General features: G+C 37.9%; 1 protein-coding gene across 1 annotated transcript in view; it reads right to left on the reverse strand.

Moving 5' to 3' along the window:
- The window catches only part of POU6F2 (POU class 6 homeobox 2), a 382,181-nt gene extending 365,460 nt beyond the window's left edge, over nucleotides 1–16,721 (reverse strand). Inside the window, exon 1 of the mRNA XM_073809538.1 lies at nucleotides 16,516–16,721. The gene's annotated coding sequence lies outside the window, so the exon portion shown is untranslated. The remainder of the gene's footprint in view (nucleotides 1–16,515) is intronic.
- Nucleotides 16,722–26,241: the final 9,520 nt, after the last annotated feature.

The following is a 26,241-nucleotide window of genomic DNA, read 5'->3' on the forward strand; positions in this document are numbered from 1 at the left end:
AGCAAAGCCCCAGAGAGGCAGAGAGCAGACAGCTTTTAAGCACAGCTATAGCCACTGGGGGGTCCATTTGAAACTGCGTCACAAGCAGTAACCCCTGAGCACAGTCTTATAAGCGACTGGGGTGGGCGTACCTCTTTCAAGCAGCACTTGGCTTGGAAGTTGTTTTCTCCCTGCCAAACGTGACGTCAGTCTGTGAAATCCTTTCTCCCAGAGTAAGGAAAGGATTACCAACGTGCACCGACGTGGGTGCTTGCAGGAATGTCAGAGAGCTACAACTTTCACATGTACAAGGATTGCTGCAGCAGCAGATAGGAACAGAAAGAGCTAGTGCAGGCAAAAAAATAGTGGGTGAAGACTTCTTACTTGGAAATCTGAAATTGTCACAACTAGAGTGGTAGAAGTTGGGACTTCTCTGCAGTTTGTTCATCGGCCCTGACTGAAGAAAGGGACTTGTCCAAGATGGAAGAGTGTCAAGTATAAGCAATAGGAGATGCATGTGCCAATACAGGAATTCACAAGGGTCATAAGAGACCCAAGAAGCCAGACAGTAAAAAAAGAAGAAATAAGAGATGTAGATTCCATTAGCAAAATCTCAAAAATTTTCACCATGTCCTACAATGAAAGGACTGCAGTCAGCATCAGACCACACAGCAATTATTTAAACCTCCTTTGTGCATTGTTAAAAAATAAAAATAGATTGCATGTATTGAATGCCTTTACCAAATAGCACCTCAGATATACTTAATGTCACTCAAAGTATGCAAGGTATTAACCCCATTTTAGGGAAAAAGGACTGAGACTCAGAAAGGTTAGGTGACTTACCCCACAGCTAATAAGTGGTGAGGCTGTATTTTGAACCCCAGTAGATTTCATTTCCAAGGATCAGCAGCTTTTTATACAGCACCCTCTACTGCATGAAAATAACCGAGGCTCATGGACTAGGTAACCCATGGGGTTTCCCAGAACTTGAATTATGGACTGGGAAGGGTGTTAAACCCTGGATAACCAATTCCCACAGTATGCTGTGTATACTATCTTCTTCTCTTCAGACTCTAGAAAAAAAACACCTCTCTGTCTGACGCTGCTTAGGTAAAATCCATGGGGTGACAGGGAATGGTAGAGAGGACATCAGACAGTGTCATGCTCTACATAATCTTAGCAATCACTTAACCACTCTCACCCACGGTTTTCTCATCTGGAAAATGAAAGGGTCAAAATAAAACAGTATTTTCCAAAGTGCATTCCACAGAACACTTGTCCTAAAAGAGATTCTACAATAAAGGATTTTTGTAATCATACCCACGTGGAAAACACAGCAGAAAAGTCTACCAGGAAAGAAATCAATTCAACTCTGCCTAAGGTAGCACTTCCCACAATTATCTGACCATGGAAGACCTTTTCCTTAGTCTTCAGTATATTATCTAACGGATCTCGTGCTTCTTGAAACATTTTAGACTGTGCCTGCTTAGATTACAGCTAACGTAAATTACAGTTCGAATTTTTAACTATTCTGTAATAATAGGCTAGACGTCTTCAACAAGTACATATCTGTCCAGTGCTTCTTACATTCTTTTACCTAATTAATATTCCTTACCATTTATTTATATACAGTTATACACAGCTTAGTATATACTAACTGTAAATACTCTCTTTGTGTGCTAATTTCTGATACCCTTTAATTCTTAAATAAGGATGTCCCCATGTATTTCTGTTGTAAAACCTTTACTTGAAGAGCAGATATAGGGCACTGTGCAAAGCAAAGAATTTGACTTGGGCTTTCACCAGGCTGTTAAAAATAATACCAGATAAACAAAGATATAATTCAGCTAAAGGCCTTCAATAATTTAACCAACAGAGTTTTTGTAAGCATAATCATTCTCATTTTATAGTAAGGGAAACTAAAGATAGGGAGATTATTATTAACTCAGCAAAACATCCGTGTCTGGTGGCAGCCACGCGATGGAAATACCCTCGCCCCTCTAAACTGAGCTTGAACTCAGTCCAGCATATTTTTATGTACATACAAACCAACTATGAAGCAGGCAATCAGAACAGCTTTGAGGAAAATATTTATAAGATAGGCAGGCAGGCAGGCTTCAAAAATCCAAGGGAACAATTCATTTGGTCACAAAGCGCCAGAGTAGGGCAAAGTTGCACTCAACAGATCTATTTCTAGAACTCGATAGAAAAATTATATCCATTATAAAGAAAAAAAAGTATATTGGGTTTCCCTCCCCCCACCCCTAAAATGCTACATTTCAATTTAGGAATCAGCAGAACAAATTACCTACAGACAATTTAAGATGCAAAGACGGCATCACATTTTGTATTTAATTTCTCCCACTGAGAAGTAAAAATCAAAATCATAAATGAATGAAGAGGAAGAAAGTTGACCTTAGCGGGTTTGGGGAAAAGGAAACTTCAAGTGTGGATTCTGTTACCTTAGCCATGGAAAGAAAAAGCAATTTTTCTCTTTCTTTAACCAATTACCAAATATTATTAAGGTTAAGGAAGTTAGTTCTCAATATGAAATTTAATGTACCAAAGAATGTTTTCCCCCAAAACTTACAAAGAATTTCTAATTTTTCTAAGTATTATGCAATACTTCCTCCTTCTATCAATAAGTTTTAAAAAGATATTCTATTTGACTTTTGGAAATAAGACCATAGTTTATTTTTATGTTTTTCTTTATATGTGTACATATTTTTCTTTATATGTATATGTATAATATAGTTGAAAATTCTGAAAATTAATGAAGATCACAAGACATTAAAAACACCATAAATTTACCCACCACTGATAATTTTATTTTAAATGTCACTTCCTAGACTGCAAACAAAAACTGTTTTGAGAAAAGCTGGAAATCCCACATTTTTAGCAAATACTCAACAGACAAAAAATTGCATTACAATAAATTTAATTACAAAACTCAAACGTATACCCTTGATAATCCCACAATAGATTTTCACAGCAACATGCTGATCCCAACCTAGGTTGCCTACTTCAACCCAGTACTCACAACTGTTTTTTCTTTCTCGTCTCTCCACTTTTAGTTAGTGTGGCCAACATTTTATTTAACCCATCCCAAAATAAAGAAGATGAATATTTGTGAAAATCAAGCAGGGCATTCAAAACTCAAAATAAATGCTGGGTTTCGAGAGTGAAGTAGTGAAGTACTGAGGAAACTTCAGGAGACTTCATGGATATCCCCTGATTTAGCATCTGCATGACTGGCGGTGAATCACCATCTCTTTCTTCTTGGATTCTGTACCAACATGGCTTTACGCATCTCAAGGGAAAAATATGAGACCTGAGCGAGGTCATGTACAGATACTGCATGTGAATATGTTTTGAAAGGTAGAAAGTGTTACACAGAGAGACCATTTTCACCACACCTCTTCCCTCATTAAGGCATCCAATGGACTGTGAGTTGTTTTTCTTTCCATGCCTTCAGATTGGACCAGAAGTGTACACTATAGTGGATGCTGCAATGTGCTACCTAGATCCCTGCTTTAGGACCAAGGCACTCATTTCCCAGCTGCCCGGAATGCTGGCTAAGGATGGCTCACCCCTGAGTCCTTCCCAGGAGCTGCCTTTTCCAAGGTCATGTCCCTTCCTTAAGGGCAGCCTAGATTCTGTCTTATGGCCTTCAAAGACCAAAATACTTAACTCTCTGCCCCTTTACAGAAAAGGTTTTCAGACCCCTGAGGTCTACCCTGGGCTCGGTCAGCTGCCTTAAACAGTATTCATGCTCCAGGGCTGGTGTTTAATCAGAAAGTCCCTACTCCAGGCTTGGCCACCACAAATTCCACAGCTACCTCTGTTCACTGTCCCCACTCCCTCACTCTACATTTTGCTAATTAGTACAGTTTATATTAATTTTGAGTGAAATTGTTGATCAGCATTAATGGAGGTTAGAAATGAGTTCTCACTTGGTTAAATTAGTCATATTCAAGATATATGTATTGGCTAAAATATTTTGGAGACGTTCTCCACCCTTGAGTGGAACCAGAGAATATTAAAAATCCAGAAAGTCCTGTTGCTTATGTTCTTGGGGCTAGTGGCCTAAGGTTTGACCCCCAAACTGTCCCATGTCCAATCTTTGGGTCAGAGAGTTCTAGTTGCCTAATGCTGACCGTGAGGGAAACTCATCTTGCTTCTAGAATCTTGCCACACCTACTTTAATGAACCTTCCATACCAGATGTGCTCTGTTCACCCAAAACGACAAACAGCTATGACTTTATCAAGCATACAAACAGGTTGAACAAACTATTTGGGGATGATTAATAATTTGGGGGATAATAATATTTGGGGATATTTAATAACTATGTTATGTATGGCAGCTTTTGGTCTCAGAGCTTGATTTCATTATAAGCAGGTAGGAAGGCTTTGGGGATGTAGCAAGGTCTCCCCCATCTCGAACCATTACTGACTGCCATCAACCACTAAAAAGAACCCAGTAATTGTGCAAATAAAAACTGGCTTAGGCCACTGCAACATAACCCACTACACTGGGTGATGACCCACGGTGTCTTAGGGAGCAGGCATGGTCATTTACAGAGTGAAATAGAGTCCAGAACCCCTGTTCAGAAGATGCCTTGGGCAACTTACACTATTGCCTTCATCAATCCCCAACATTTTATCTAGGGGATAGTTAGTTAAGATGAATGCCCAGAACCATCTTGGAAGGATAAAATAAGATTGCAGGGCTTCCCTGGTGGCGCAGTGGTTGAGAGTCCGTCTGCCGATGCGGGGGACACGGGTTCGTGCCCCAGTCTGGGAGGATCCCACATGCCGCGGAACGGCTGGGCCTGTGAGCCATGGCCGCTGAGCCTGCGCGTCCGGAGCCTGTGCTCCGCAATGGGAGAGGCCACGACAGTGAGAGGCCCGCGTACCGAAAAAAAAAAAAAAGATTGCAAAATATCTGGGCTTCCCTGGTGGCGCAGGGGTTAAGGGTCCCCCTGCCGATGCAGGGGACATGGGTTCGAGCCCGGGTCCGGGAAGATCCCACATGCCGCGGAGCACCTAAGCCCGTGCGCCACAACTACTGAGTCTGCGTTCTAGAGCCCACGAGCCACAACTGCTAAAGCCTGCACGCCTGGAGCCCCTGCTTTGCAACAAGGGAGGCCACTGCAATGAGAAGTCCGCGCACCACAACGAGGAGTGGCCCCCACTCACTGCAACTAGAGAAGGCCCATGCGCAGCAGCAAAGACCCAACACAGCCAAAAGTAAATAAATTAATTTAATTAATTAAGAAAAAGATTGCAAAATATCTGATTTGCTTTGGTGTCAGAGGATGGTATTTCATTTTGTACACATGGGCACAGTTTAAGAGTCTCTTGTCTTTTTGTTGAGGTTTGTTGAACTTCAGTTAAGCATACAATCTCCTTCTCCCGTCACTTGCTATAGAAAGAGTTTCTATCTTTCTCCAAGTCCCACCATGAGTGCCACATCCTCTTAACTCTGCTAATGGTCTACAGACAACTCCAATTAAAGATTAGAGCATCAGACACAGCTGTATTTAAACGCAAACAAGCAAATAAATAAGCAAAACATAAGATGAAATAACAACATAATCAATCAAACAGTAGTCAGCGAGTTCTGGACTTCTACAAAGAATCTAGTGTACAGATAGACACACATCATCTAGCTCATCACCTTGTACCTCTATAGCTCCTTTGCCCCCAAGAAGTTAAAATGACTGTATGCGTGATGCTTCACATATACTTATCTGGGAAGAAAGGGAGACACTGATATTGACAACCTAATAGCACCATCAATTCAATTTCCTGCTGCCTTTGTGAAAAAGCATCAATAGGAGTTCAATCCAGGCTCATCTAGATCTGGTCTTTTGGTAATGGGGTTATACAGCAGTATCGACATTGCATACATATACCCTATATTCATACATTCTTTATCATCTGACGGCTTCAAATAGGTATCAGAATTTAATCAGAAAACAACACAGATTAAAATGGACTTGTATTTAGAGATTTGAATGTACAGTTACTAAGGAGTTACAAAGAAAAAACAACCTACATTATCCTAAAAAACGTACTTTCTAGCATCTTAAAAATTCTAAGAGGTACTTGAGAGAGAGAGAGAGAGAGAGAGAGAGAGAGAGAGAGAGAGAGGGAGAGAGAGAGAGAGGTACATATATAGACATTAAATAGATAGATAGATAATTCTGTATGGAGACTTCAGTGTACTTAAAGAAAGCGTTTCACAGGTCCGCCCATGTTACATATTTGCCATGCATCACAGATGCAGTAAAATCAGGACAGTTTTTTGGTTGGTTAATCACTTACTTTTCCAAAAGACTTAAGCAGTAGACTCTACAGCTGAGATGTTTGAGCCCTTTGCAGACAGACATGTCTCAGAATCCCCAATACTGGGCGCCAATATTGTGTGTGATACAAAAAAAGGCTCTCAAGAAATGTGTTTTGATTGATTGATTGTGAAGAAGGAGGAAGGAAGGAAGGAAGGTTGGTTAAGGCAAGGATTGTCCTTGGTTGGCATTTTTAATATTTTAATCATACGTTTAATCACGTCTGAAACTATACAATATGAAACTAAGGCCTCACTTGGCTATCTTACCTGTCTGGCATCGCACACACATACACACTGACCCATATTCTGCTTCCAGAAATGTGAGTTTGGTTTTGCATGATTGTGTTACTTTGTTTTACCATAAGACAAAATGGAAGAATTTAATAGCAACACTGAAGGGGAAAAGGAAAGTCCTTTTTCTCTGCTTAGGACGGAGGTTGAATGAGAGCAAAGCTATGTCTGGTCCAGGGGATAAGCTCAACCAAGCAAAGGCATCAGTGCTGGACTCAGGTGGCTGCAGATGAGGCCATGGCCGGCCCACCATGGGCCTCAGCCTCAGCTCTGTCCATGCCTCCTGTTCAACCAAGAAGATTCTCCCTCTGACGCTGCTCCTACACAATTCACTCTCGTTCCCAGGCACCCCATGGTCATTCAGGAGCAGTATCATCAAACACACACAGCACATTAGAAATATTTTATTACAAATGTTCTAATTCTATCATTTTTCTTGGAAGCAAATATTCCGAGAAATGAATTAAATGAATAATCCATTAAATATGTGGACACATCTAATTCAATTCTTCCACTCTGAATAGCAAAAGACAGACAGTTGAGGAGAAAAACCTTTTATTCAGAAAGGATCCTTGTAGTTCCTTATAGTTTCAAAGTTCCATAAATAAATAGAAAAATCCATTCTGCCCCCTGCTGACAGACTAACATTCCTAAACATCCAGTTTGAAACCTGAAGGTTTAGCAGTACCTTCTAGGTTGGGTCCACATCTCACTGAGCATGCCACAACCTCCATACTCGGCAGGTCCAGCTTTTCTCCGGCTGAGTATGGCTAGGCAACGCACAGCCAGAGAAAGCGCCGTTCACGTTTTTATAATGACTGTACTAAGACATTTTCCGGCAGGTAGCAGTAAAGTGTCGGGGACTGTCTGGTCTAATTTGCAGAGAGATGCCCTCCCTTTGGTCCACAGTGGGCCAACTGGGGCCAGCCTCACCAGTGGTGTCACTTTCTACTCACTGAAGGGCCTGGGGCAAGGGCCTTACTGTGGCCTGAGTCTCAATTTCCCTGAGAGGAAATGGGAGTAATAATGGTATATGCCTCGTGGCATAGCTTTGCAGATTAAATAGTTGACAGAGAATGGTTAGAACAGGCCAAGTGCCTAGCAGTAATAAGCGCTGTATATACTGCTCTAGGTCTGCCACTCGCCTAACAGAGTGTGAACATTGTGCGCATTTTGCCATCTGATTTTCAAAGGGATTCCTGATCCACCTCTTCATCTCCCCCGCCTCCCCAGTAACCATTGCTGAGGAGTAAGGGCCTGTCACTGCATCCGCCTACTCCAAATATTAAGATGGTGTTTGGCACATCATAAGCCCTCCCTAAATATTCACTGATTTTATTTGAAAAACCAAAACAAGACTTGACATCTATAAATGATGGAAGACCAAAAATTCGTTAGATTTTTAAAAACTAAGTTACTCTGATGTCTTTTGAGAAGGAATTTGCTTTATAAATCCTAAGGTCTTATTATTTTAAGAATGGTCAGGGGGCTATAAGTTCTGTAGAGTTGTATCCCTGAATTATAACAGTATCTGGCTTTTAATCTTCCAAGCACGTAGCCACGTTCTCTAAAAAAGCCATTCTATCCCTGCTCAAAAGGCCATTGTCTAATTGATTTCACTAATAGGTGTTTTCCTTTCCTCTCCTCTCAAAACACAATAACATGGGCTGGACTAATAATACGGGTTGCTACCTTGCTATTTCTTGTCCTTCCTAGCAATCTGGGCAGGTTTCTCTCGGCCAACACCAGCTCCTGAGGAGTTTTCCTCTCCTTTTCTGCCTTGGGTCTGCACAGGGCTGCACCTCGCCCCAGCTGCTCCTTTTTCCTCCCTCTCCTGTAATCCACTCTCCTTTAATATTCCAAGGGTGACCCTTGACTGTCCTTTGAATGCTGCTCCAATTCAAAAGGCTTCTGAGCTTTTAAGACAGCAGAGATAACATAATTCCAAGAAGACGGGGGTGGGAGGGAGGGAGAATGTGATTGGAAAGATTAGCTAAATCTTCTCATTCCTAGGGATTTGGGCTCTCACAAATACAGGAACTGGGAGGTTTTTCCTTTTTTTTTTTTTTTTTTAATGGACTCTCCCGACCCTCCTCAGCTCTCGTATTAACCTCTATTCAAAATATTTTGTTTCTAACCCCAACCATAAAAAGAGACTTAACTGAGTATTTCTTTAAATCTCTAGCCTTTGAAACAAGGGCAATTTTAAAGCAAGGCCAGCTTTTATTAATATTTATTTATGTTCTCTTTCATTTGCATGATTGGGGATGGCTCCGAATCCGGTTCTATTTAGGACAAAGCTGATGCAATTCAACAGGTATTTACTGACAGTTCATCGTGTACGAGGTGTTATTCAAGGGACGATGGGGGATGTAAGGATCCAGAAACGCTTGCTACCATCAAAAATTTCACCATCTATAGACATCAGTAAAGGGATGGTATTCGGCATCTTCTATGAGCCTTGTATACTTTCTGTCACAGATATAACATTTTCCTGGCATCCTTTATCTTCCCTTTCTGTAAAATGCCAATGTATACTAACCACTTGGACCATGCATGCGCGCGCGCACACACACACACACATAACACCCTTTCTTTGACACACTGTTTTAATATCATTACAGATGCTAATGAATAAACATGTTGCTCCACTCAGGGCGTTTTAACTGGGCTTTTCTAACCCTCATCTGCAACTGATGACAGGCTATCTTTTGACTCACACTAAAATAAGGTATCAACACAGCTATCCGCAGGATCACTGGCACTTAAGGGCTGCACTACCAAGTGGAGCAGATGAAGCACCTGAGTTACTACTGTTGGTCACGGAGTATTTTTAAAGAATTGCTTCCTTAATATCCTCAAGCACCTACAGTAATGAGAATGGGTAATGTGTTGTCAAGAGGAAAACAGACCTGTTTTAACAAATCAGTAAGGCACACGCATAAAAAACATCAGAAAACAGATGTGCAGAAGTCTTTACAAACAACTGGCTCTTTTCAGTGGGTTTAGAAGCCTCCAACCCCATCCCACCCTTCTGCTATTAATTTGCTTAGACAAATGTTTCATAGATTAAAAATACACAATTTTAACTAAAGGCCAGCTGACTTATCCTGAATCTATGTAACTGGGTCCATCCCAATGACATTAAGGTACCAGTGGCCCCAAGAAGGCTCAAACATCCATGGTGGAATGCAGCCTCATTACACAATCCTCTTTCATTCTACTCCACTGAGCGTCTGCACGCTTTCTCCCCATGCACATGCATTGTGCCTGGAAAGTTTTCTGTTTCCTGTACAAAATAAATGAGAAATGGACTGTCACTGAATTCTCCTTTCTCACTACTTCAGCTACAAGGGTTCGTGTCTCTTCTTTCCTCCATGCCCACTAACAGATGGGTCCTGCTGGGAATCTCTGTGGGATTTATACCCTGCCTGCAAGGTTCGCCCTTGGCTTCTGGATCTTGAGGGGGCCACCCGTGGGCACTCATTTCCTTAGCATGTCAAGCAAAACTCTAATCAAACCTGCAGAGTACTTAGTTTAAAAAATCAGGAGGAAATCATTTTTTGATTAAAAACAAGCAGAAAAGTAAATTCAAATTAGCACTGAAATCAACTAGGAAACACATTCCCGAGTTTTTGATATAAAAATAGATAGTCGATGATGATAGATTTTTAAAAATCGAGTTTTCTAAATCCAGTGGAAAATAGTTTGATTTGTTGTTGCACCGGATTATTGGAGATTCTTTCCTCTTCATTTAACTTTGATATTGGGAGGGTTTTTAATGCTATTTATTTATTCAACAAATATGTATTGAGTGAGTATTGGGTGCCATGCTACCCACTCTTCAAGGTGATGGGAACACATCATTGAGTAAGACAGGTCAATGCAGGCAGTCCTGTAACTGAAATACCTTGGGGAGACTGACAATAGCCAAATCAATAAATAAGGAACCATCATGATGTTGGGTGGTGCTGAGGGCTATGAACAGAAATAAAGCAGAGTGAAGTGTGGGGAGAGTGTGGGTGTGTCACATATAAGATGATCAGAGGGGTCGCACAGATAAGGGACCCTTGAGCAGAGGCCACCGTGAGCAAGGTGAGGGGCATGTGAGCATCACAAGGGGACACTGAGAAAAAAACTCTGGCCTGGGAGCCTGTTCAGTGCCCTCAGGGGACCAGGAGGCTGAGATGGCTGAGAGGGAATGAGTGGTCAGTGGTTGGTGAGGCCAGAGAATTGGGTGCCAGAGAAATGGCCAACAGCAAGATCAAGGGAGGGGGGGTTCTGGGCCATTGTGGGGACTTGGGAGAGGAAACCACAGAGGGTTCTGAGCAAGATGAGACAGGATCTGACTTGTCTTTCGAAAGGCTGCTTTTGTGGGAGGAAAGTGAAGCACAGAGGGAAATACATTGTAGTTCGGACGTGAGATCAAAACATTTGTTAACAGCTTTGCTGAGATATAATTGATACTCAAAACCAATAGTATAGTTAGTTTTAATGATATTAAAAACTAGCACATACTTAATGTATACAATTTGGTGAGTTTGGATGTACACAGACACATGTGAAACCACCACCACAATAACACATTCCATCACCTCTAAAGGTTTCCTCCTGTCCCTTTTTCTGGATAAATTTTAAATTACAAACAAAAGATTACAAAATATCTACCACATAAAAGATGTTATTTTTACAGAACCAGAAAACACTTCAGTAGCTTGAATCTTATGAAAACCCAAACTGCAGCCACATTGTTTTGCTTGCTATCTTATCCCAACAGCCTTTAAATCAACTTAATCTCTTTTGAGAAATTAATTAAATGAATCATCTCTCAGCTCTACCTGTCTCTGCAGAAGCTGCCCTGACTGCTTCCTTCTTGCTCTTCAGGATGAATTAAATTATTACCAAAGTCCGCCTGGTCACACGCGCCAAAAGAGGAAGGTCCCTAACATCACTGAAATCCATTCTTGTTGACACCTGACTAGCTCCCAAGGCAGTTTTAGAAAAGTCACTTTAAATTCTTTGAATGTTTCTTTCAGCTAAAATAAAATGTGTTACATCCCAGTGGGGCTTAAGGACTGTACAAAAAACATTACCTACAGGACTCTCCGGGCATTAATCTCACCCCTCCACCTCCCCCAACCCCCCCAAACCCCTGCCCCCCGCACCGACCTGGGCATCAATTTGGAAGGAGCCTCTGCTCTACCTGTAAAAGCACATCTCTTCTAACACACTTGGTCACTTGCATTCTGGGTCACTTGCTTTGGTCACTTGCTTTTTGGTCACTTGCATTCTGGGCTTTTTGACTTACTTTCACATGATAAAAAGCCCCCTTTTCAACTGTTAATGGCATTAAGAGCCTTTTTCTTAATGCAGTCTTTGCTTCCAGGGTGGCCCTGGCAAGAAGCTTGTGCTTTCTAAGTCTCCACTTCAATCCTACCCCACCTCTCTATTATCATCCATTCTGACCTGCAGTGCGTCAGGTCCCCGAGGTTCTGCACGATTCAGGGCAAATGCTTGGTCCCGCTCTACAACCTCTAACTGCGATGCTCAAGTCCTGTGGATTAGAACCACGTGGGGGAAACGCGGTGGAGGGGCTCCTTCCTCAAACCTGTCAAATCACAATCTCAGAGGGAGGGGCTCAGAAATCCATACTTGTAACAAGTTCCTCAGAAAATTCTTATGAGCACTAAAGTACGAGAACCCTTACCTTAAGGGTATATACTGAAGAATAAGAAGGAAAGTGTTACCAAGTTTTCTCAACATTTCAGAAGAAAGCATGCCATAGCAATGCACAGATTCATAATAACTTTTAAGTAAGAGACTGCTTTATAACTTCCTCTTATTCTGTCCTCTGAGTCACAAAATTTGGGGTCTTGAACTAAATATTTATTTCATATTCTATATATTTCAGATTTTATCTTTCATTCTTTCAACATCATCATTCATTTTGACAGTCATACTATATTTTAAGCTCTATTTTTTTATCCATATCTATCTTGAACTTTAGAAGTACGGAACTCATTGTAGAAATCTTTGAAAGTTATATATCTATGTGTGTATACATGTATATATGTGTACACACACATATATACATGTAGTATGTCTATATACAATCTTTGTTACCTTTGTTAATGTTTACAGATCCACATTGCATATACAAGTTAGTATTCCACTTTTCTTTTTGATGGTTATCATTTTTTAGCAAGAAAGTATTTTTTTCAGCAAAGCATTTTTTTAAATTGAAGTGTAGTATATATACAATGTCATGTTAGTTTCAGGTGTACAGCACAGTAATTCAGTTTTATACACACACACACACACACACACACACACACACACGTATTCTTTTTCAGATTCTTTTCCCTTATATGTTATTACAAAATAATTGAGTATAGTTCCCTGTGCTTATACAGTAGGTCCTTGTTGGTTATCTATTTTATATGTAGCAGTGTGTATATGCTAGTCCCAACCTCCTAATTTATCCCTTCCCCCCCAGTATCCTTCTTTTATAATTCACTTTTCACTTAATAAATATTTGTTAGAGACCTAAAAAGCACTACCAGCTACCACGTGGTACGACAGCTGAGCACTATATTTGCCATCACAGACATTATTATATTATATTGTAACCATATTCTCCAAATGAATTAGTATCTAAAACTGTGATTTCAAACTGCTGAATAATATTTACTCTGATGCCATGGCTTACTGAACTCTTTTCTAATTGTAGAACATTCTGGGCAGTGGTCTTTGAAATGGGCTACATGCACACAAGGAGAAGTGCAAGGCAGTGCATTCAGGTACAGGAAGAAAGTATTAGAATTTCTGTTTTTATTTCAATTTTTTCAATTCTATTTTGTGTATGATTTTTAGCAGTATAAAACCAAAAAACGAGTAAATAAATTACACGTATTAGGAGTACCTGGTAAAAATTAGTTTCATTGATAAAGCTGGGTTATCACAAAACTCTGCTGTCCTTTGATTTAAGATGTGTCCAATTATTCACACAAAAATAAAATTTTGACAGTTTTAAACATATTCTCAGGAGTGAAATTACAAATAAAAGAGGATGGACCATTGCCAAATTGCCTTCTAGGTCAGTTGGTGGAAAATTTATGCTCTCAGTGTCTGAGAGAGCTTCTCTTTCATATTATATTTAAATTTTTTGCTGATTTATTAGACAGAAACTGGCATTTTATTAATGTTTTAATTTGCATCTCATTAGCAAAGCTAAAATTTTCAACTTTATTAGCTAATTAAGTTTCTTCTTTCATAAATTACTCACATCCTTTGCCTGTCTTTCTGCTGGGGATCTAAGTATTTTTCTAACTGAACTTTGTATAGATATATAGAAATAGTAATAATTATTAAAAACAATGGCTGACACTTATTGTGTTGAGTGCTGGCTATGCTAGAAATAGACCAGACCTTCTTTCTAGTCCTCTAAACAACCAGGAGTGTTATTATGCCCATTTCATGGATTATGAAATTGAAAGGAATGAAGTTAAGTAACGTAATTTGGCAGAGTCTTCCTGATTACAAATTGTAAGAGTTAGAATTTCTTTTTTTTAGAATTTGTTATCCCTTTGATTTTTATTAATGTTGGTTAAAAATGTATTTAAAAAATTCTTATCCAGTCATATTTATCAACCCTCTCCTTTACGTCTTGTTCTATTGCTTTTATTGAGAAATCATCCATGAAAAGGCATAAATAGTCTCCAGTTTTTTTCTATGATTTTATTTCTAATGTAATTCTAGAATCTATCTGGAATATATGTGGGTGTATGGCATTAACTGAAAATCTTACAGTTTCCCAAATAGTCAATTTTTAGAGCACAAGTAGTTAAATAACCCATTGACATATTATGCTTTTTTTTAATCATAAACTAATTTCTAATGGAAACTAAGGTCTGTTTTTGTAGCATATATATGTGTGACCATACATAATGCAATATATATGTGTTAAGTGTATAAATGTTATATATAATATATATGTTGACTATTATAAATATAATTTATAGGTATAAATTATATTAACATATATTTATATAATTATATATGTATTTTATATTATGTAATATATATGATAGAGCAAACATCCTTTTTATATTCCATTACTCTTTTTAAAAAATTTCTTACATATTCTCTGCTGTTTTTTCCAAGTGAAATTTAGAATCATTTTGTCTAATTTTAAAATTAAACAGATAAATGTCATCTTTATAACATTCTGTGTCACCATCAGGAAACTTGGTCCTTTTCTTCATTTATTTAAATTTTCTTGTACTGTTATCAGTGATGTGTGGTTATTTTTATATCTATTGCAGACATTTTTGCTTTAAAATTTCCAAATATTTTTTGGTTTGTTCCTACTGTAAATAAAATCAATTTCCCTTTCTAAGATCAAGTAATATATGGTTATTGCTCTTATTTAGAAAAACCATTGAGTTTTCAGTTAATTCTATTAGGAGTGTACATATATATTCATATTTTTAACAAATAAAAATAGATGTCTCCTCTTTTGTAATATTTATGGCTGTTTCATATCTTATAACACTATAAGAAAAATAGTGCATAACAATAGTGGTATGAGGCCTTGATGCTTCTGGTGTTTTTGTAGGATTTTGGTGTTGGTTTAAAGATCAGCTTTATCATGTAAGAAACTCACAAATCATTAAGGATGTTTTTTATCAGAAATGGCTGTTTTTTAGTATGGAGTTTCCTTTAAAATCTAAAAATAGAGTTACCATATGATCCAGCAATCCTACTCCTGGGCATATATCCAGAGAAGATGAAAACTCTAATTCAAAAAGATACATGGACCCCAATGTTCACAGCTGCACTATTTACAATAGCCAAGCCATGGAAGCAACTTAAATGTCCATCAACTGATGAATGGATAAAGAAGATGTGGTTCATATATATTGTTGTAACACAATGGAAGACTACTCAGCCATAAAAAAGAATGAAATAATGCCATTTGCAGCAACATGGATGGACCTGGAGATTATTATACTAAGTGAAGTAGGTCAGACAGAGAAAGACAAATATATGATATCGCTTATATGTGGAATCTAAAACACAATAATACAAATGAATTATTTACAAAATGGAAACAGACTCACAGACTTAGAGAACAAACTTCTGGTTACCAGGGGTAAGGGTGGGCAGGAGGGATAGATAGGGAGGTTGGGATTGACATATACACACTACTATATTTAAAATAGATAACCAAAACGGACCTACTGCATAGCACAGGGAACTCTGCTCAATACTCTGTAATAACTAAAATGGAAAAAGAACTTGAAAAAAAATAGATACGTGTACGTGTATGTAACTGAATCACTTTGTTGTACACCTGAAACTAACACAACATTGTTAATCAACTATACTCCAATATAAAATAAAAATTTAAAAAACATTTTTTCCGGGCTTCCCTGGTGGCGCAGTGGTTGAGAGTCCGCCTGCCGATGCAGGGGACGCGGGTTCGTGCCCCGATCCGGGAGAATCCCACGTGCCGCGGAGCGGCTGGGCCCGTGAGCCATGGCCGCTGAGCTTGCGCGTCTGGAGCCGGTGCTCCGCAACGGGAGAGGCCGCAACAGTGAGAGGCCCGCGTACCGCAAAAAAAAAAAAAAATTTCCAATGAATTGAACCTGAATTTCCCATTTTACAAAAAACAAAGATACCAATCACGCAAATGGAATGTACACTCACACACCAGAAGACAGAACTGTCACAAATCCTTCCAGAGAAAAATCGATATGGAGTCCCAAACAAACATTTCCCCAACACAAACGGTCCTCGATGTCAGACACATGTCAGAACCAATAAAAATTCCCAAATAGCACTTCGCACTCAAAACAGAAGTCTGCCCAGTGCACACCGGTGAACTTACCCCGTCTTGGAGCTTGTCAGCTCGTCCAGATGCATGTTTCCGTTCCACCAAGGAAAAGTGTGCGTTGGCAGCCAGTGCCGAGCAGGGAAGAAACAGGGACGATTCCCAAAACAAATGGTTTTGGCAGCTGCGAGGAACATCCCCCAAAATCCTCCTCTCGGGGCTCCCTAGCCACAAACAGCTGACTCATCGCAGCCATCTTGGCGTGTTACCACAGCCGGTAGCTCCACTCCAGAAAACCCCACGCAGTCAGATCTCGCGAGAACGCAGCCCCACGTTGGGCGCCAAAACAGTTACTGAAAGTGGAGGTCGGGCTGCTCGCTGCTCAAAAGCTAATAAAGAGGGAAGACTGGTGGAAAGTTTGCTTTATTTCCAAGGCCAGCAACTGGGGGCACAAGAAGGCAGACTCTTGTCCAAAGACCGACTCCTCCCACTGACAATCAGTGGGCAATAGCTTTTATGGATGGAGAGAGGGGGCTATATGCAGAAACAGCAGTCAGCTCTGACAGTTTTCTTTAAATCGGTCATCGCTGGTCCGACCAGCGGCATCTCGGTTAAGTACAGTCTTTAGTTCCAGGGTCTGTTTGTTCCCATTTCTTTGAGGCCCGTTCTTGGAATTGTGGCTTATGTCCCGGATATTTGGGTAATTCATACTTATCAAGATTTTGAAGTATATTTGAATAGAATTGTACATAATATGCTTTTATCAGTTTTTTCTTCAGCAAATTTCTTTTTTGGTGTTGAGATATTGTTGATTTACAGTATTATATAAATTTCAGGTGTACAACATAATGATTCACAATTTTTAAAGAGTATACTCCATTTATAGCTATTATAAAATATTGGCTATATTCCCTGTGCTGTACAATATACCCTTATTTATTTATTTATTAGTCCCCTACCCCTGTCTTGCCCCCTCCCCTCCCCCTTCCCTCTCCACACTGGCAACCACTAATTTGTTTTCTCTGAGAGTCTGCTTATTTTTTTGTTATATTCAGTAGTTTATTTTTAAAATTCTACATATAAGTAATAACACACAGTATTCGTTTTTCTCTCTCTGTCTTATTTCACTAAGCATAATACCTTCCAAGTCCATCCATGTTGTTAAATGGCAAAATTTCATTCTTTTTAATGGCTGTGTAGTGCACTATGGTATATAAATATATATATATATATATATATATATATATCTCACATCTTCTTTATCCATTCATCTGTTGATGGACATTTAGTTTGCTTCCACATCTTGGCAACTGTAAATAATTGCTGCTATGAACATTGGGGTACATGGTCTTTTTGAATTAGTGCTTTTGTTTTTGCTTTCTAATATAAACCCAGGAGTGGAATTTCTGAATCATATGGTAGTTCTAGTTTTAGTTTTTTGAGGAATATCCTTCACAGCCATTGTTAAGTTTCTTTTCATTCATGTTGCTGTGTTTTTCCTATTTTATGTTGTTCTTTAGATTTATCAAATCTTTTTATTAGCTTTTTTCTTCAGAAAACTAGTTCTTATATTTGTCAACTTTTTAAAAAATTATTTGATTTCTTCTTTTATCTTTAGTATATCTTTCTGCCCAATGTGTCTATGTTACTTAATTTTCACACTTAGTTAATTCATGCATTCTTTTAAAAAATAATGAGAGAATTGAAGATTATAAGTTTGATATATCCTGTGAATCCTCATATTTATCCTTTATATTTTCATTAATTAATAAGTAGTTCATCTTGTGATTTTGTTTTGTTTTTTGACCCAGCAATTATTTTGGAGATGTTTTAAATATAGTGAAGGTTTAAAAAATTAGGTCTTTATTATTAATATTTAATTTTAATATATTATGAAAGAATGTGATTTTTGAGTTCTTTTTGAGAGAATTTTGTGTGTGTGGTCAAGTTTATGATCAGCTTTTCAAAATGTTCTATGGATACATAAAAACAAAATACGTTCTATGTTTGTATGAGAATCTGATACATAAATCAAACACAATTAAAATAGAAATTTATGTCATTATTTACTTTGTGAATCCTTGGTCTAGCTAAAGTTGATTGACTTGTATTGATATTTCTCAGAATTCTATACTTTGATCAATTTTGCATTGAATTTCTAAGAGTTTCTGCTTTATGTATTTTAAATTTGGTATTTGATGTGTAATGTCTCAATTAGTTGTCAGTTGTATTTTCCATCATTATAAATGACCTTTTTCTCACTTAGCCTTTCTTACCTTGAATTCTGCTTTGGGTTTTTGTTTGTTTAAAGATAAACAATTGCTTCTTTGATTTTAACACTTTTACAATATTTTGTTTTACGTTATGTCTCTTGTTACTAAGACGTCGATTTTTTTAATGCAAACTTGCAGTTTGTATTTTATGGAGAAATTTAAAACATTTATGTTTATTGACATAATCAATATATTTGATCCTATTTTGATTAGGCCGATCAACGGATTTTAGTGTGAGTACAAAAAAAAATGTTAATATGCTCTTTGCTTCTACATTGCAATGAAATGTTATAAAACTACCACTTGTCAGAGTGGTATAATGTCAAAGAATAACCACAACTATCCTAAAAGGCAACTAAAATACTCCCTCCTATCACATATCTGCATATCACAAATCTGGACAGTCGATTTCTTCATATACTTCAACCAAAGGAACATATATCACAATAGAATAAATGCCGAAGTAGACATTAGACTCCGTCTTCTATGAAATTTTTATTAAAGAAATTTGTCAAAATGTAAAACAATATCACTCCTAAATTATTTTATTTTAGAAAATATAGTTTTTTAACAAAAAATATGAGTTTATTGTTATTTTAAAATGCCATAGTATGTAATAATTCAAATTTTCCCCAATTTGTATTTCTAATTTGATAATTATCAATAGATATTATGCATATAAATAAAAGCTCTTTGCAGTCCTCAATAATTTTTAACACTGTAATGAAGTCATGAGTTCAAAAGTTTGAGAACCACCACTCTATTTTGTACAGATACAAAGGGACAAATTTCTACTTTGTTTCTGGCTTATAAAGCATTGCTGGACCACAAACTGCATTTTTCATTCAAATTGCTTCCATCTTGAAGTTAGTAAAAATTCCTCTCAGATTTGGAAAATAAATAGGTGGATATTAGTTTTTCTTGGGGATTTTGTAAATTTTCATGTTATTCAATTCCTTCATATATTTTAGTGGAAAATTGAGGACTATTTTTCTCTTTTTAAAAAATTTGAGCTATAATTCACATACCAAAAATTCACCATTCTCAAAGTATACAATTCAGTGATATTTATTGTATTTATAGAGTTGTACAACCATCACCACAGTAAATTTTAGAACATTTCAATCCCTCAAAAAAATCCTTTAGCTCTACCTCCTTATCTCCTCATTCCCCACCCCTAAGAATCCACTAACACTCTTTCTATTTCTATAGATTTACCTACTCTGGACATCTCATATGAATGGAGTCATACAATATATGACATTTGTATCTGGCTTTTTTCACTTAGCACACTGTTTTCAAGGTTCATCCATGTTGTAACAGGTATCAATACTTCATTCCTTCTTATGGCTGAATGGCATTCCATTATATAGATATATCGATTGATGAGTATCTGGGTTGTTTCCACTTTTTTAGCTATTATGAATGATGCTATTATAAACATTTGTGGGCAAGTTTTTTTTATATATATACATATGTTTTTAAATTCTCTTGGAAATGTACTCAGGAGTATAATTACTGGATCATATGGTGATTATATGTTTAAATTTTTTAGGAGCTTCCACTATTTTCCACAGCAGCTGCACATTTTTTACATTCCCATCAGCAATGTATGAGGGTTCCAACTTCTCCACATCTTTTCTAGCACTTGTTATTTTCCACTTTTTTTTTATTGTAGCCATCCTAGTAGGTATAAAGAGTATCTCATTGTGGTTTCCAGAAATTGAGCATGTTTTAAATATTACATTTATGAATGAGATCTGGTCACTCATTTCAAATATTGCATGCAAGTTTTTGAAGCTTTTGAATAATCCTTTTCCTTGCATGTTTTCTTTGTTCTCTCTTGAATCTCTTAGAAGCATATGTGCATTTATCTAAGAACTTAACTGAAAGATCTCAACAATGCCTTTCCTTTCCTAATTAAAATATTTATATTATTTCTAAATATAATATTCTAAAATTCTTCTTGAAGGTTATCATTGAGTTACTATGTGAACACTTAAAGATGATGTGGCATATTTTCTGAGATGTCATTATGGTAATAATTATGCTGTTTCATTACTTCCATGTTGTTTTGTTAGCTTACTAAAAAGGTACTATTCAGAATCATTTCAAGAACCTTTATTTGCTGTAACAGCATCTTTCTAAAAGGTATGTATTTTTTACATTTTTATTTTCCTAAGTTTTTGAGACTATGTTTTAACTTCTTGGGAAATTAAACATTGTATTTTCATAAAATCTAGATTGTTTTCATAAAAATAAATTTTTTAAAAGATGAGGATTCTGGGAGTTGGGCTAATGTCAGTTTCTGTGAATACTCAAATTAATAAAATTCCTTGCCCAAATATAAATCACCCACAATTTGAATTTTTGGAGATGTTCCCTTCACCATGTGAACTACATAAAAATGCTGATGAATATTTGCAATACAAAACTGATAAGCAAGTAAACCCCTATACATATCTAATCATTTAAAGGAGAACTTGGGGCTTCCCTGGGGGCGCAGTGGTTGAGAGTCCGCCTGCCGATGCAGGGGACGCGGGTTCGTGCCCCGGTCTGGGAAGATCCCACATGCCGCGGAGCGGCTAGGCCCGAGAGCCATAGCCACTGAGCCTGCGCGTCCGGAGCCTGTGCTCCACAACGGGAGAGGCCACAACAGTGAGAGGCCCGTGTACCGCAAAAAAAAAAAAAAAAAAAAAAAAAAGATAAAGGATAACTTATTCCCCCAAGACTTTGCAAATATTAGAATCATCTAAATCTGTTCCTTGTAATTCCAGGTCTCCATGGTGCTAGACTAACTTATCTTCAAACTCTACTCAGTAAATAAGCATCTGAAAATGACTAAACATTAGAAATAGATACCTCCTACTCAACTTTTGTGTCCCTGTTTCAACATCCTTCCACGGGGTAGCCCTTCCTGAGCCATTACTCCCCTTTCCTCTCAATATTTGTCTTCTCCAACTCTATCTCCATGCTTGAACGACCATCACCTGTATCAATTCATATTTACATTCTACTCTCAATCCCAGAAAACTAAATAAAACACAGTATTTTGAAGTTATCATAGATCCAAGATAAACTCAATCTATTTAATATCCATTTACTCCATTTATTCAATGCTGTCAACATGCCGTAGGTTTGAGTAGTTTCCTTAAACTTCCTGTGGCTTATTTGTCTTATCTGTAACATAAGAACACTTACATCTTCCCTGACTGGTGTGAGAGTCAGAGTTGATGATGAATTTTATAACTTTTTATAAATAATTGTGTATTGTGGTCATTTTAACAATATTAATTCTTCCACTCCAAAAACACAGTATATCTTTTCATCTGCAATCCATTTCAAAATACCAGTGGCATTTTTCTCAGAACTAGAACAAATAATTTCGAAATTTGTGTGGAAGCACAAAAGACCCCAAATAGCCAAAACAATCTTGAGAAAGAAGAATGGAGCTTGAGGAATCATGCTCCCTGACTTCAGACTATACTACAAAGCTATAGTCATCAAAACAGGAAATAGCAAAACAGTATGGTACTGGCACAGAAACAGACAAAGAGATCAATGGAACAGAATAGAGAGCCCAGAAATAAACCCACACACTAATACTCAATTAATCTATGACAAAAGAGGCAAGAATATACAATGGAGAAAAGACAGCCTCTTCAATAAGTGGTGCTAGGAAAACTGGACAGCTGCAGGTAAAAGAATGAAATTAGAACACTCCCTAACACCATACACAGAAAAAAACTCAAAATGGATTAAAGACCTAAATGTAAGGCCAGACACTATAAAACTCTTAGAGGAAAACATAGGCAGAATACTCCATGATATAAATCAAAGCAAGATCCTTTTTGACCCACCTCCTAGAGCAATGGAAATAAAAACAAAAATAAACAAATGGGACCTAATGAAACTTCAAAGCTTTTGCACAGCAAAGGAGACCATAAACAAGATGAAAAGACAACCCTCAGAATGGGAGAAAATATTTGCAAATGAAGCAACTAACAAAGGATTAATATCCAAAATATACAAGCAGCTCATGCAGCTCAATATCAAAAAAACAAAAACCCAGTCCAAAAATGGGCAGAAGACCTAAATAGACATTTCTCCAAAGATATACAGATTGCCAACAAACACATGAAAGAATGCTCAACATAATTAATCACTAGAGAAATGCAAATCAAAACTACAATGAGGTATCACCTCACACCAGTCAGAATGGTCAGCATCAAAAAATCTACCAACAATAAATGCTGGAGAGGGTGTGGAGAAAAGCGAACCCTCTTGCACTGTTGGTTGGAATGTAAATTGATACAACCACTATGGAGAACAGTATGGAGGTTCCTTAAAAAAAAAAACAGAACTACCATATGACCCAGCAATCCCACTACAGGGCATACACCATAAGAAAACCATAATTCAAAAAGAGTCGTGGGCTTCCTGGTGGCGCAGTGGTTGAGAGTCCACCTGCCGATGCAGGGGACACGGGTTCGTGACCCGGTCCAGGAAGATCCCCCCACATGCTGTGGAGTGGCTAGTCCCGTGAGCCATGGCCACTGAGCCTGCGCGTTCGGAGCCTGTGCTCCGCAACAGGAGGGGCCACAACAGTAAGAGGCCCGCGTACCGCCAAAGAGTCGTGGACCACAATGTTCACTGCAGCTTTATTTACAATTGTCAGGACATGGAAGCAACCTAAGTGTCCATCGACAGATGAATGGATAAAGAAGATGTGGCACATATATACAATGGAATATTACTCAGCCATAAAAAGAAACAAAATTGAGTTATTTGTAGTGAGGTGGATGGACCTAGAGTCTGTCATACAGAGTGAAGTAAATCAGAAAGAGAAAAACAAATACCATATGCTAACACATATACATGGAGTCTAAAAAAAAAAAAAAGGTTCTGAAGGTCCTGGGGCAGGACAGGAATAAAGATGCAAATGTCAAGAATGGACTTGGGGACACAGGGAGGGGGAAGTGTAAGCTGGGATGAAGTGAGAGAGTGGCATGGACTTATATACACTACCAAATGTAAAATAGATAGCTATTGGGAAGCAGCCGCATAGCACAGGGAGATCAGCTCGGTGCTTTGTGACCACCTAGAGGGGTGGGATAGGGAGGGTGGGAGGGAGAAATAAGAGGGAGGGGCTATGGGGATATATGTATATGTATAGCTGATTCACTTTGTTATAAAGCAAAAACTAACACACCATTGTAAAGCAATTATACTCCAATAAAGATGTTAAAAATATAAAAATTTTAAAAATGGGCAGAAGAACTGAACAGATGTTTTTCCAAAGAGGACATGCAGATGGCCAACAGGGACGTGCAAAGATGCTCAGCATCACTAATCATCAGGGAATCAAAACTACGATGAGGGCTTCCCTGGTGGCGCAGTGGTTGAGAGTCCGCCTGCCAATGCGGGGGGCGCGGGTTCGTGCCCCAGTCCGGGAGGATCCCACGTGCCGCGGAGCGGCTGGGCCCGTGAGCCATGGCCACTGAGCCTGCGTGTCCAGAACCTGTGCTCTGCAACGGGAGGGGCCACAGCAGTGAGAGGCCCGCATAGCGGAAAAAAAAAAAAAAAAAAACTACAATGATATACCACCTTACACTTGTCAGACTGGCTATCATCAAAAGAACACAAATAACCAATGTTGGCAAGGATGTGGAGAAAAGGAAACCCTCATACATTGCTGGTAGGAATATAAATTGGTGCAGTCACTATGGAGAACAGTATGACGATTTCTCAGAAAACTAAAATTAGAACTACCATATGACCCAGCAATTCCACTCTTGGGTATATATCCAAAAAAACCAGAAACACAAATTTGAAACGATACATGTACCCCAATGTTCATAAGAGCATTATTTACAATTGCCGAGTTATGGAAGCAACCTAAAAGTATGCATTGACAGACAAATGGATAAAGAAGATGTGATACATATATAATGAAGTACTACTGAGCCATAAAAAAGAATGAAATTTTGCCATCTGCAGCAACGTGGATGGACTTGGAGGGCATTATACTAACTGAAGTAAGACAGACAGAGAAAGACAAACACTATAGGATATCACTTATATGTGGAATGTAAAAATTACAACAAACTAGTGAATAAAGCAAAAGAGAAGCAGACTCACTGATATAGAGAACAAACTAGTGGTTACCAGTGGGGGAAGGGAACGGGGGAGGAGCAACGTAAGGGTAGGGGACAAAAAAGGGTTATTATGGGATTATATGAAATCACCTGTATGAAACTTTTGAAAATTGTAATACACTATAGAATTTAAAGAATCTTTCTTTCAATAAATAAATAGATATATAAAAAATAAATAAAAGTTTCTTAAAATGGGGAAAGAATTGTGTAATTAATAGAATAATAATAATTACTATTATTTGCAAGTGGCTTTATTTGACCAGCCATACATCTGGATGTAAGATATCCAAAAGTGCCTTGTAGTAGATTTGATTGGAATAGGAAGAAATACAAACTTTTTAAAATGTTTAAGGGTGTACTTTTTTTATTTCATTTTTTTTTTTGTTTTACTTGTCAGTGCTGATTTCTTTTAGACCAGAGACATGGAGTATTTCAAAACCATTTACAGATCATTTCAGCCTGCTGAAAAGTTTCTAATACCCTCAGAAGAATGGTAAAACAAATGGAAAGGGGCAGGGAAAAAATGGGCAATTTCCTGTAATATATGCTTGCAGATCATACATACCAATGTATATGTGAATGCAGAAATGAATATCCATTTCATGGGTTCATAAAAAGAACCTTTTATATTTCAAGTAATCCATCCTCACCTCAATGATCTTCTGAGAGAAAACAAGGGTATTACTGTTAACAAATGTGTATATATACACATTTAATATCTAAAAAAGATAGTGAAATATATCTAAGAAAGAAAGAGAAAAGTAGGGAAAAAGGGACAGAGAAACAGTGAATAAAGAAAGGAGGAAGAAAAACTACCATATGATCCTGCAATCCCCCTCCTGGACATATATTCAGAGAAAACCATAATTAGAAAAGACACACGCACCCCAGTGTTCATTGCAGCACTATTTACAATAGCCAGGACATGGAAGCAACCTAAACGTCCATCAACAGAGGAATGCATAAAGAAATTGTGGTACATATATACAATGGAATATTACTCAGCCATAAAAAAGAACAAAATAATGCCATTTGCAGCAACATGGATGGAACTAGAGATTATCATACTGAGTCATACAGACTCAATCATGACACTTCTGTGTCATACAGACACAGAAACACAAATATCATAGGATATCACTTATATGTGGAATCCAATAAAAGGATACTTTTATTCACAAATGAACTTATTCACAAAAGAGAAGTAGAGTCATAGATGTAACAACAAACTTATGGTTACCAGGGGATAAGGTGGGGGGGGGAGGGATAAACTGAGAGATTGGGATTGACATATACACACTACTATATATAAAGTAGATAACTAATAAGAACCTACTGTACAGCACAGGGAA

The sequence above is a fragment of the Tursiops truncatus genome, chromosome 9 (assembly GCF_011762595.2).
Source record: "Tursiops truncatus isolate mTurTru1 chromosome 9, mTurTru1.mat.Y, whole genome shotgun sequence".
NCBI lineage: Eukaryota > Metazoa > Chordata > Mammalia > Artiodactyla > Delphinidae > Tursiops > Tursiops truncatus.